The 14,068-nt window shown below is 37.4% G+C and overlaps 1 protein-coding gene across 45 annotated transcripts in view; it reads left to right on the plus strand.

Moving 5' to 3' along the window:
* ZBTB20 (zinc finger and BTB domain containing 20) overlaps window positions 1-14,068 on the plus strand; it is a 500,505-nt gene that overhangs the window by 231,783 nt on the left and 254,654 nt on the right. For all 45 annotated transcript variants that reach the window (XR_014510328.1, XR_014510329.1, XR_014510330.1 and 42 more), the window contains one exon: window positions 2,332-2,414. The gene's annotated coding sequence lies outside the window, so the exon portion shown is untranslated. The remainder of the gene's footprint in view (window positions 1-2,331; window positions 2,415-14,068) is intronic.

Below are 14,068 nucleotides of genomic sequence, written 5' to 3' on the forward strand. Positions count from 1 at the left end.
AAACATTTCAGTTATATATGGTGATTCAGTACAACATAGTCTGGATATTTTAGGTGAATAACCATATGATAATTGAGTAATGTATGGCCTATAGCTTTATCAATATCTTCTAGTATAATAAATGTGTTTGTAGTGTTAGGTTGACATGAGGTTTATGCACATCTTAATGCACTACATTTGGTTGGCTAAGAATGTTAATGACCACTTTGCCAGTGATGGGTTGATTATGGTTTTGGCTGACATATTTTGCCTGTAAGGAAGAGGCAATTTGAGGGTTGCACCACAGGCTATGATCACACTTGGAACTGCCCCCATAAAAATGGCACCTCTATTGTAAAGTTGTTTCTAGAAATGACCTCCAGGTTGTTAGTGTAGTTCTGCTAATGCTACAACATGGAGGCAGCAGTGCAGGCAGGGTGCCAGTATTTACAGCATTGTGTCAATGAGGCTCATTCAGAATAACTGCCCAACGTTGCTGTAAAAGAATTAACAGCTGTTGCTTTGCACCCAATCCATAATTGCAACAGAGGGTGAATTTAAGATAAGAACAATTAGCCTATAGCTCAGTACACTTTCCAAATCCCACCATACATAAGATGGCTCATTCAGACCAGACAATCCTTTTCATTGTTCACCTGGGCATAGGCTAGTGTGTGTGTGTGTATGCACACACACACAATTATTTAGTCATATGCATATTTTTATTATTATTATTATGCTCCTGATGCCGCTATTGGAAGCATGATACGATGTATATTCATGCAGATTCTTAAGTGCAGTGGAATGTGTGTTTATATATATATATTTGTAAGTGTGTGTATATATATATTGTCTGTGTGTATGAGAAACAGATGCACTGTAGGCAGATAAAGTAGATAAATATAGATTCAAATAGAAGCATAAGTGTATAAATATAGACACTATATGGAGTGAAGGCAGGCAGATCAGCACAGTTTCATTATTACTTGTATTCTGTATAATAAAAGAGTAGCTGACATTAAAATGACTGACTGAATGACACTGTCAGATTGCAGAAGACGCAGTGTAAGGTAAGAAAATAACCTTTCTAGCAGTTTGAAGAGCAATTAAGCAAGAAGATTCAGTGTCTTTCATTATTTGCTTAATATATTTCTACTGGATTTTATTTTTCCATTTGGAGGGCAGAAGCAAAACATGAATTCTTACTATATCCTAAAATAAATTTCTAAATAAATTAAATAATTAATGATAACCCTAGCTTTGCAACGTAGTGTGGGGCAGCTGTCCCGTTTCTTTAAGTATAGATTTCTCAATTTTTTGCTTCTACTGATCACCCAGTGGGCTTTACCACAGAGTTTTAGATGGCAATTGATGAAGAAAATAAGGTAGAAAATTCTGCATTGGTTAAAAAAGGGGTTTTCATTGGATGTCTGATAAAGCCTCTGTGTTGTGTCTTTTGTGAGTTTGCAAGTGTTGTGCTTATCATATTTTGATCTTGTCATATCTGCTCTTTGGATTTGCTACTATGAAATGGTATTGGACTCAAACAATGAACCTAGCTGCATTTTGCTAGAGTAGATTACTCTCACAAAACAACCACCGCATTAACTTTTATCATCTTCATTGATTTCTTTCCTCTGTTACTTTCTTGGACAACAATGATAATGAATGTCTGAATCTAAATTGTCCACACTTGCATCAATTTCAAACAGCCTGCTTCTCACGCGAAGTCTTGCGCGTGTAAAAACCAATAGTTTTACTCAATTTCCCCTAATAACAGAATAAGTAACAGAGAAAGATTCTGTGGATTTAAACATGGAACAAAATCTTAGTTCGGGTGAGACCTTGAGTGTTTTTAAAAGTCTTGACTGTGCCATTGCAAGTATCTCAGTGCCATTAGCACACCTGAGAACTGCATCACATGGCGGAGCTTCAGTTGGAAGTATGGTTTGGGGTGTGAATTTCGCTCTATATCAGCCTTCCCCAACGTAGTACCCTCCAGATGTTTTGAACTACAAACTATACTGGGTGGGTGGGAGCTGTGGTCCAGAGTTTCCCAACCTCCCTGGAGCAGATTTTGGAGATTCATGGTAGAGGAAAGGAGGAGGCTTATTGCATTAGCACACACCCTCTCAGTTCTAGGTTGGATTTCACCCATAGATCAACTTACTATAAATCATTATTTCTTTTGAATATGTAGAAAATGTGCTACAGCTGTCGCTATGTAGGATGAGTAAGTTTAAAACATAGACTGATCCCTCCCGTCTCTCACACATATTTAGTTCTATTATTTTTATATGTATGAAAATGCAGTATGGGGCCCCACTCTAACTCAGTGTTTCTCTTGAATAGCTTCCGTCGTGCTGTAATCAGTTCCAGAATGATGGAACTTGGGAGATTCATGTGACTAATGAAAGCCATTCGGAGATAAAAAGGTAAGTTGTAAAATTAAGGACCAAACTTGATGTTGCATGACAGAGTTGCCTCCATTCTGTATCTCACTGAGTCCTCAATGTAACAAGTATCTTGTGATGTGATGTTACTGTGTCCTTTGCTTTCTGCTCACCCACCCCACATCACTGGCTGGTGTGGGGGTGAGAAGACACATGCTACAATACTCACTGTTGGCATTGTGTGTGTGTGTGTGTGTGTGTGTGTATGCCCCCCCCCCCACACACTTTTAATGAGAAGGTTTGTTTGTCTGCTTGGGGCTTTAGTTCCTTGTTCATAAATAGCAGAAACAGTACTACCTATCCCTTCCCACTCCCCCCCCCCCGGTTACCCCCAGGTAAAGGGACCCCTGACCGTTAGGTCCAGTTGTGAACAACTCTGGGGTTGCGGCGCTCATCTCGCTTTACTGGCCGAGGGAGCTGGCATACAGCTTCCGGGTCATGTGGCCAGCATGGCTTCTGGCGAACCGGAGCACTGCATGGAAACGCCGTCTACCCCTACTTCACCTGTATAATTTAGTCACTATATTGCAGGAAATTCCAAATGCCAGGCAACCATATCTCTTTCCTTTACACATATGCATTATGAAACTGTATTTAATTTGTCGAGCAAACTTTTGTCAATACAATATATAATCCTTTCTTAGAGTTAAATGTATTTAAACATGGGGGGTCATGTTTCTGTTTTGCTACTTACATTAAGCGCATAAGTTGAAACATTAGAAAACTATAATTTTTGAAAGTTATGTATTGTGCATGAACATTCAGATGCACAACCCCAACCCCACCTGCAGTTTGAAATAGCATAGCCCAGGAAAAAGCTTTTGTTCTGGATTCTATCAATTGTATTGCATCAATCAGCCCTAACTCGACTCTTGAGATGCCTTCTTTCATTGTCTCTGCTGAAGAGGATATAGTTAGTGATGGAAAGAGCTCTTGTGGAAGTCCACCTTGTTCACCTTTTGTTTTGCTTAATTCAGTTTTTTCATTCAGTTCCCGATTCTGCTCCCTTTGATGTCAGTGGAAAATGGCCTGTTGAGTCAAAGAAGGACAAGAATTCCTGGGTACATTTGAATATACCACTTAAAATTTTCAGGGTCAGTAGAAAGCTTTCGGCTTTGGGGCTTCCTAAGTTTTGTCAGCAAGTGAGACAATGCACAGTGAATGAAAGAAGGCTCTTGCCAGATTTAAGCATTCTATCCTCCCTGACAGAGTTGATTCAGTACTACAGCTGTTCAAAATAAATGGTTCAAAAAGCACATTATAATGCTACCCCCCCATCTAACTGTATTGAGGACTAAATTAATAAATCCCCCCCTTTTTGCCCTTTCTGATTGGAAATCAATTTTAGAAAAAGTTCATGCGGGTATCTAGATCTAGTGTTAGAAGTCTGGAGGGAGTAGACTCTGGGAAAGTGATATTGGTCATGCCTGTAAATGGCAAATACATGCCCTTTTAAATCTATTGATATCAGTAGGGTGGAGATAAATTAAATTCCTGTAAATAATCACTGGCTGTATATCTTAGTTAGCTATATCTGTAAAAGAGATTTTCTTGTTTCTTGGATCTGTCAAACTGTTGCCTGTGTCATTCAATGAGTTTAGGGAACGTATTGGGCAGAGAAAAGTTATCCTAAGGTTGCCAGACGTCCCTGTTTCCCGGGGACAGTCCCCAGATTTACAAGTCAGTTCCCTGACAAAATCCATCTACAGTATTTAGTAGGAAGTTGAAAAGTGTCCCCGGATTCACTGAAAAAAATCTGGTAACCTTAAGTTATCCAGGTCAGGTGCCGTGAAATAAGATTAATATTATCAAATATTATCAACAGATAGGTTGCTTGTGTGTCTTTTCTGCATTTAGGTGTTTAGATAATGCTGCACTTAAAAATGATATCCAGGTTCAGTAACCACAAACTTTAATGGAGTTACTAGCACTTAGTGGCTAAATTAGTAAAACTAGTTAGAATGACGCAGGTACAAGAAAACATTGAAATAATCAGACCAATAAATTAATTAATATCCAAGGTTTCAGAGATTCTGAAAATTTGTGCAGCTGTAAATTACAGTTTGTCCAGTAAAATGGTGGGAAAGAGTGCGTGAAGTACCAACTTCGGCAATGACACCTTAAATAGTAAAATGGATCTGTACAGGTATACATCCTAATATGTATACACTTTTGCCTCTTCTAGTGGAATAAATGAAAAGCTGATACCTCATACTTTAGATAGAATTTACAGATTAATGACTTTAGATTTTTGACCGCTGTAAGCAGAAAATATTTGTATGACATCTAGTTGCAGTCTAATTCAGGGGTCTTTGAGTACCGTAAAATGAACATAACATCAGAACTTGTCATTGTTGTTATTGACATTGTTTTTTTGCTATTTATTATTACTGCCTGAGTTTAGATAATATCCATGAGACAGGAAAGCCAACTTGATCTTAATAGCAAAAGTAATATATGGTAAGCTATGATGTGAAAAAAATACAAAGAAGGCCACCCAATTGCTATCATTATTAATTTATAATTTTGCAACCTTCAGAAGAGTGGATAAATATATTTAGTCAATTTTCAGAAGCAAAAGATAGACAAAGATCTCAAATTGTACAATTAACATTAGTTGGTTTTTTTTCTACAACAGCTGAAAAATCTTCAGTTACATTATTTTAGAAAATTCACATTAAAAATAGTTGTGTAACCATTGCCTGGTACCTGAATTTTGTAACTTGCTGGACTAAGTAGTACTTTCCTCCTGTCTTGTGTGCTTAAACCTGAAAAGGTTGAAAGTGAAGAGTGCTCACAATGCTGTCCTTTTTAATTCCTAGGTTGTTGGTTGTTGGTTTTTTTTTTTTAAAGGCTTCAGACTAGAAGACAATCTATTTCAGATCTCTCTCTTTTTGGCTTTTGAATTCACATTGAGCTCTTTTCCTTTCATTATATTCCCAGGAAAATGTGTGACTTCTGCAGAGTCCATTTCTCTTTATTTCCCAAATCTCTGAATGTATGGATTGAAAACATCACCTTTCCACATACACACCCTCCCATGCCCAACATTAATTATTTTCTGAATGGCAAAAACAAAGACTTTTTTCTTCCTATTAAATAAATTTTTAAAAAGTATTTCAGTCTTGTTACCAATGTTGATAAAAGTAGGAAAATATTTTTGAAGAGGTTTTTGTTTTTTATTTTGGTAAAGGGCTTGCTTAGTAAAAAAAATCTGTTTTCATCAGTAGGACCAGTACAATGAATTATTCTCAGCAATGGATAAATGATAGTGTAGAAAAGTTGTATTTTCCTGACCGATCTCATTTGATTAAGGAAGAATATGTTGAAAGAGAGTTTAATCCACTATTCCTAAAAACGGCTGTTTATTACTATTATCTTAATTGTACTCCTAGACGTAATGATTCAGCCAGCCTCATCATTTGTATCATATTCCTCTGGATTTATTTGTCAGAAAACAGAAGACCCTTGTGGATTATTTTTCTCATATAAAGATCCACTACTTTGCTATTTTGAGGTCTATCTAAAGGAATCAGAGGCATTGTAGTTCAGGTTCCTTTTTTAACAGAGCAGTGTAGTATAAAATTTTATCAACTCACCAAACATTTTATGGCCCACTCTCTTGTATGTACTGAAGTGTCACTGAGTCTGGCAAACTACTCATATGGAAGGAATTGCTTCCTGCCCTGGGCAGGTGACTAACTGAAAGTTGGTGGACGATACTGTTCAGAATGTCATTCATACAACAGAGAGAAAATTATTTTTTTGTTCAGAAGGTACTTACTAGTTGAGAACTGATTTCCTTGATAGTCTGTTGAGGTTTTTTAATAGGTTTTTTGTCGTTACTAATTACGAAGATGTGATATTTTGTTGATGCCCTTTTGCAGCTCTCTGGTTTTGTGTGTTGTTGTTTTTTAGCTTGAGTTCTGGTGTGGTATTTGAATCTATATTGTAGCTAAGGAAATGTTTTTGTTTTTATTTTCTTGATTTTAATAATTTTCCATTTCTGTAAGCTGATTTATTTTGTAAATGGAATAAGGTTATATTTGCATGTCCTACGATGTGCTTTAGGCTTGTGAGGTCCCCCCCCCCTTTTAGGTAAAGGGCTTTTCATCTCATTCTTTTAGTATATTTCAAGTACCTTCCTTTTAAAAAATATTAATGTAATGTACTGTAGGGCAGTGTCATGAAAATTAGAACAGCAAGGGTGCATGATTCATATATTGTGTTCAAGATGTCCCCATAATTTATATCTAGAACACTAACTACATCACAGACAGAAGTCGCTTATTTATCAAGTGACGAAAGTAAAGTTCAGATGAGGCCACAGATATTCATGGTGCACACAGTGTTGATTTATTTTGTAAACAGACCATGGGTAATTAATCATAAAATCAAACTTTGCTTTAAAGCTCACATAATGTCATTAATTTCAGTTACATACAAGGAATTATTCAGGATAATGAGTCATTCATGTCCAGCTACAGCTAGCTAAGGCAAAGAAGGCCAAATTCCAGACCAGCTTGATGAATATATCACTACAGTGCTAAACTCAGAAGTAAGAGACTCTGATGTAGCTTCAGCACAGTGAGAAAATGCATATGTTACATCTGATCCCATTGCAATATCACTATTAAATCTTTCTAAGGGTGAACCCCAAATGCACCCTGTTCATCTGAATAAATTGTATGGTTCCCTTGACTTGGTTTTGTTTGTGTGCAGTGGTGTTCACATAAGGTACTTAAGCTACTTCTTTTGATGAGGCTCTTGATCTTCATTAGGTAGATAGCCTGATAATGTCAAGAGCTTTATCTTTTGAGGCTGTGGACACAAGCCTACCTGACCATGTTGAGGGTTATAATAGCCTGCAGCTGTCATACAGCAGAGGTGGTTTGTGAACACAGTGGAGAAAGAACCCTGTATACTTCCCCTGTCTGGATAGTTGAAACACCTTCCTTGCACACCGTGCAATTCTGTAAGTTTTTGCTTGTCTTTGGCTGACTGTAGTTAAAAATATATTGCAAACCTGCAATATATTTTACAGAGAACCTTTACTGAGCACAGATCTCCTAAGCACAAACATAGTCTAACTAGCAATATAATTATGATCAAGTCTTCAAGGATCTACAGCAGGACAAGGCCTATATTTTATTTTATTTTATTTAAAACATTCTATTCCTCAGTTTCACTAGATGCAATACTGGGTATTTCTGTTCTCTTTCCCTTAATTTTTTTTTCTTGTATAGTATAGTTTTTCTGTACACATTTAATGGTTAGGTCCATTCCACCCCATTTAAAGTAGCACTTCCTTAACTAATACAAATGTGTTTGGTATTATAATCTAATTTTGTGAAGCACATTGGATTGCATTTCTATTTTTTAAATAGGTTCCTTTAGCTGAAACAAGTCATAGTTCTCTTAACATACATTCAACGGTGTTTTACAATATAGCTATGTACAGGTCGATCTCTTTGGCATTAATTAGCACAAAATGAATAATAATAATAATAATTTTGCATCACATAAATTAGGAAATATTTAAAATTTCAGATCATGTTACTTCCCAAGAGAGACTCCATTTATGATTTGGGCATGTGTGACTAGTAAAAAAATGAATTTATCGACAAGAGTAAATCAGTTTCCAAATGGATAGCTTTGAAGAGTCTCGTGGCACTTTGAAGACTAACAAGCTTCTAATGGCACAAAACATATGTAGCTTGATAATATTTTGTACACTTGATTCAGAGTACAGGTGACAGAAATGAATTGTCTGATAAATTGTAATTCATGGGTTTCACTCTGGAGTTTCTCCTGAAATCCTTTGTTCAAGGATAGAAACTTTAAGGTCAGTTACAGTGTCCTGGTAGCTCAAAATGTTCTCCTGATGATTTATGGATATTGCTATTTCTGATGTTGTGTCCAGTTACTTCCTTTGCATAGAAATTGACCAGTTGGTCGTATGTAGAATGCAGAAGGACATTGCTGGCAGATGATAGCATATATCACATTGGAAGATGAGAAGATGAATGAACCTGTGATGTTGTGGCTGACGTTATTGGGTTCTGTAATAATGTCACTTGGGTAGATCCTGGGTTAAATTTGGCATTCCGTTTATTGCATGGTCTTGTCTCTGTTTTAGTGCCTTTGTTATGTTGCCTGCTATAAGTCACTGTTTTAGGCTGAAGGCTACCTGTAAAGAAATGCAGGTCTACCAGTCAAGATCCCTGAGAGGAAACTTTAATTGTCCACAATAGACTATGACCTGTGCCCAAAGCTGCTTACAGCAAACATTCAAAACATCAAAATACGGAGCATTGGAAGTACAAATATACAAATCACAGAACATGTCAGTAAATTCAAAGCTGGCAAAAACCATCAATTTGGCAAACATGAAGAATTTCAGTATTACAAAAAAAAGCCCAATCTAGGCTTAAGTACATAAATACAAAGTAAAACAAGAGTTAACCGACAATAAAGTTTCTGGCATTGTGACTGCACCGATTCAGGATTGTTGCATATGAAGAACCCACTCCACTGGGGTTCATATATAGCTTCTGTGGCATCTTGCCTACATTGTGTGCAGTTGAAAATACTCAATCATGTATTAAGCGTAATGTACCGTATGCCATGCTACCCACTCACCCCTTTTCTGCGCTTAAAATCACACACATCATTTTACACATGATTGGGTCAATCCTGAACTTAAATATATGGGCTGCCACTGTCATGTGTAGTTTGGTCTTGAGAAACTGAGAGAAAATCAAGTTCTAGATCAGGTGAGATAAGTAGTCCATTGTTTTTTCTAAGATAGTGTTGGCTTCAGGAATAATAATCTTGTTCAAAGTAGAAGTGTTTGTGTGTCTCAATTTCGGTTTCGTTGCACCATTTTAACTACTCTAAGGATGAAGTTGGCAAAATATTTTCCTTTAAATTCTCACAGTAATCTTCACAAACAACTGGATCATACTGCTGTGGTGTAAACCACTTCTTTCGCTAAACAAACACACACACACAATTCTGTTCTTTGTGCAAGGGATCTGCAGAGGAATTAAGGCAATTAGATCTCTCTATATAGGCATTGTCTTTTTTCGCTTGAGCCTGGGAAAGGGCTGAGATGGAGACTTAAGGGACTTATGGTGGTCTGTCATAGATCTGCACATGTGTGTGGGGAAATGGATCATGGCTCCCACCACTCTCTGCTTCTCCTGGTTCATGAAAATCTTACTAATTTTAGTGTGTTATTTGCAGAGATTTAACTGATGCATGTTCAGCATAATGCCTAGAACAGTAATTTTCAAAGAAGATGCCCCACTTGGGTTGGTTTAATTTACAGGCCCTGGAGAAAACCCCAAAATAAGTTTGTAGAAACAATGAAATCTGTTTGTCAAATGTTGTTACAGGATGAGCAAATGTCATAATAAAAGCATTCTTGTAGCAACTATAGGAACAGAATTAATGAATAATTTGCATCAAATTATTTATTTAATGCAGTTAGAATGTTGTTTTTACTCATGTAATATTCACAATTAGACGACAGTCTCCTTGAGCTATGGCTGCGTCTAAATCAGGATTTGCATCCTATGGGAAATGCCATAAGTGTAAATATTATCTTTATTCCAAAATATTCTATTTCAAATAAATATTCAACCATTACATTTTCCCAAGGAACGGATTTCTAGCTGACCAATTCCACGCGCCCCTCCCAAAAAATATATGAATATATTCCCTATGGAAGTTTTATTTAAAGCAAACTATGAATTAAACTATCACCATGTGTTTGACAGACATTAATTTTGTAGTTTATGCATTCTTAATGAAAATAGAAAGCAAGGCTAAGATATGGTACTCATTCACTGAGCATGTACTTTTAATTTTATTAAAATTTAATTTTATTAAAATGATTTAATAAATAACTTAAAACATTATGGACTATTTTATTTATGCTTTTGTTGTTTTGCATGGAACTGCACATTTAAAGCCCACTCCTTGGCACATTTATTCATATGTAAATCCCACTTAATTCTGTTGTGACTTTATCTCAAGAGCATAGAACTATAGCCCTGGGCTTCCTTCAGCATTGAAATTTTGGCTACAGATTTATTCCTATTCTGAAGTTCTGCAGTGCTTGAGTGCATGGTGTAATAGAGTATTGGACTAGAACGCCCCCTACCCAGTTTCAGCTCTCCCCCCCCCCCCTTTATATCCCAGACTATCTCTAAGGTTCCCTGACTCTCAGGAGAAGGAATGGCAAGGAATTTGCCGTTTATTTGCAATTGATTGCTTCTGGAGCTGAGGTTTAACATTAACTCGTACAACTAAGTATGAGAAATTATTAATATATTTGAATTTTCTCTAAACAGAGCAAACCACAACACATCCTGGCAGTCAGTTGCCTAACCTGCTGTAACAAATATGCCAAGACAGCAAAAGATACATTTCCTTAGCTTTATCTGGGTTCAGGGCGGGGGGTTAGCTCTTTCTGCCTTAGTTACTAGGAATAAGCCACATTTTTTAAGCGTCCTATATTGTTCAAAAGCTTTAAGCCCAGGGTTGGTGGGGGCGTCAATGTCAGGAGCAGGAGCGACTGTAAGACTATTACAAATTTTTGTATTTCAGTTTTATGGGAGACCTTTGCTCACTTGTAGCAAAATACAGTTGTGTGACTCCCTTGTATGGAGTAGATCCCATAAATTTTATGTACGGTACAGATCCACTCTCCTAAGAACTGTTGATTTGCCTGAGCCTCTGAGAAATTTTCTCACAGTTCTTCCTGTGGAGCCTGTCACTAGCAGTCAAATAAGGACAATTTTACCATTCTCTCCTGCTGCTCTAATTTTTTTTTCAGTGCCAGTACATGTATTTGTTATTCTTTATAACTCCCTTTGAAGTTGGGAATCCAAGGGGAATCTAAAACCGACCAGATGTTTCTGATGCTAGAGACACAGAAGATGGCAAAAAAAAATCAGTTTAACTGAAACTTAGCACTGTATGAATGCCGCTGCAGCTAAAATACTGTCTTCGTTAGATTTAATTATTATTTATTTTTATTTTTGCACTTGCAATCCGAAAGGGGTGATGCCTCATGTCACTAGCCCGGGAGGGGGAAATGGATGAATTACCCAAGGAAGCAGCTGCCTCTGTTTATTTCCCTTATGGGGGTTTAGTTCCACTACACTGCATGTTTCCCACCCACACTCTTTTATACTACATTTCTAGCTGAGGAAAATGACTTACGTATTGCACTGGGTTTGGAGAGCAGATAAGCAGATCAGTCCAGTTGGGTGGTCAACACGTAGCAAGTGCTTTAGAGAGAAAGAAAAAGGAGCAAACTTAATAGCTTCTCTCTCTCTCTCTCTCTCTCTCTCTCACACACACACACACACACAGAGAGAGAGAGAGAGAGAGAGAGAGAGAGAGATTCCTCTTTTGTGTGCTCCGTGTAAGAAGGTCACTAACTTTGGCTAGAATTTATGAACAAAAGCAGATGTGGAGGTTGTCAAAATATAAGTGTCTAGAGAAATAGAAAAGGCCAAATTTACTGTAGAAACATTATCTTTAAACTGATGTGATGTTACAAATAGGAAATAGTACAACCAGATTGCTCCATCTTCCACGTGACAGCCCTTTTGATATTTGAAGATGGCTATCATATCTCCCCTGTCTCTTCTTTTCCATTCTAAACATACCCAGCTCCCTCTGGCACTCCTCATAAGGCATGGTTTCCAGACCCCTTTATCATCTTGGTTGCCCTCCTGTGCACACCTTCCAACTTGTCAATATCCTTGTGGCACCCAGTACTGAACACAAGACTATAGGTGTGGCCTTATAAAGTGCTATTCCCTTGATCGGGACGCTACTTTTGCTAATGCAGCGTAGAATAAAATTGGTGGGGTTTTTTGTTTTTGTTGCTGTATTACACTGCTCACTCACATTAAACGTGTGGTCTACAAAGATCCAGGTGTGCCCCATCCTGGTGTCATTGATGAGCACCTCCTCAATTCCTTCATCCCAGTTATTTATAAAGATGTTGAACAACAATGGCCCCAGGACAGAACCCTGCAGCACCTCAATTGTCCCTAATGGTGAGGAACTATTAGTGAGCACTCTTTGAGTTTGACCTATCAACCAGCTACAAATCCACGTAACTGGTCATCCAGCCCTTATTTTACCAGCTTCTCTGCAAGACTATCACGGGGGACTTTGTCAAATGGCTTACTGAAATCAACATACAGTACACACGCAGTGTTTCCCTGATAGTGATAGTGGGTGGTAGGTATAAAAAGATTGACCACCCCTGGTCTAGCCCAATTCCCTGCAGTGCAGAAACATGCAGCCGTCCCATACGGGGATTGAGCCTGCAACCTTGACGTTATCAGCACCACACACTAACCAACTGATCGTAATTGAGAAACTCATATTTGGAGTAGCTTGTTCTAGAGAGAGAAATGGGTAAAATCTGTCTCACTGATGGATAGATACCAATCCATCTACTTTTGGTACTGAAACGGCCTCCAAAATACCCATTAGCTATAGGCATGGCAAACATGCCCCTATGTTTTTGCTTATAGTTACTTTTTGTTTTCCTGTTAAAAATTAAAGTCACAGCCATGATGTCTTTGCCACAGTAATCATTCTGTTATCAGACTTGTTTGTCTTCTGGGCACACTCTAAATCTTTTAAAGTCTCTGAGGGATTCATTGTTTTGCTGTGAAATTCTGTATATGATATTTTGTTCCCTTTGCAATACATTTACTTTTTATCCTCTCCCATCATGTTTTTCCAAGTTGCATCTACATACATATATGTGGAAACCCTGTAACCACTAAATATACAATACCTTTTCAAAATATTTTGATCATTGAAACACCCACTTCATGCAGCCTTAGTATATAGTATATATAGTATATATGAGGAGCCTGAGTTTTTATTATTGAATGATATAGCGGAAATATTTTATAAAATGTTTAGTATGCTAACCCTCAAATGTCTGAGGGTTCAGAGAATGATACTCCATGGATCATAAAAATGAGTGAAATAAAAATATTTTCTCAAAGTATCTTATGATTTGATAAATCATATTTTCAATATGCTTGAGGGGTTGGGCTTTTCTTTTGTTGGTTCTACCCCCCCCCCCTCCATTTTGGTTCTTACCTATTGTTCTAGCTTGGTCTAATAATACAAGACTTGTAACTTGGGGATTAAGGAAAAAAAAAGAATTTCCCCCCTCCATTCAGCATGCTGTCAGAAGTTTTTGTTAATTCACATCATCAGAAATTAGTATCCTGCCAAGAGAGTTGTTTTCATGACCTTATTACCAGAACACAAGACAAAGGTTAAAGTAATTCTGGGCATGAACAATGTAATTGCCTTTATATATTTATTTCATTTTTATCCCACTCTTCAGCCCAAAATAAGGCTCCCAGAGTGGTTTACAAATGTCATGGATAAAACATTGTCTTGCAAATGTCACTGATAAAAATACGTGACACAAAAGGAAAGGGGATTGGAGGCGAGGAAGGAAAAAACAAACTCAGGCATTATTTTTTAAGTTGCAGAGCTTTTGTAATGATCAACTGGGGTGAAATGTTGCTGGTCTTTCAGGAAAGCTGATGGAGAGAGGCTGTGAATTATCTCCT

Source organism: Podarcis tiliguerta (genome assembly GCF_965153285.1).
Source record: "Podarcis tiliguerta genome assembly, chromosome: 4".
In the NCBI taxonomy this organism is placed as follows: domain Eukaryota; kingdom Metazoa; phylum Chordata; class Lepidosauria; order Squamata; family Lacertidae; genus Podarcis; species Podarcis tiliguerta.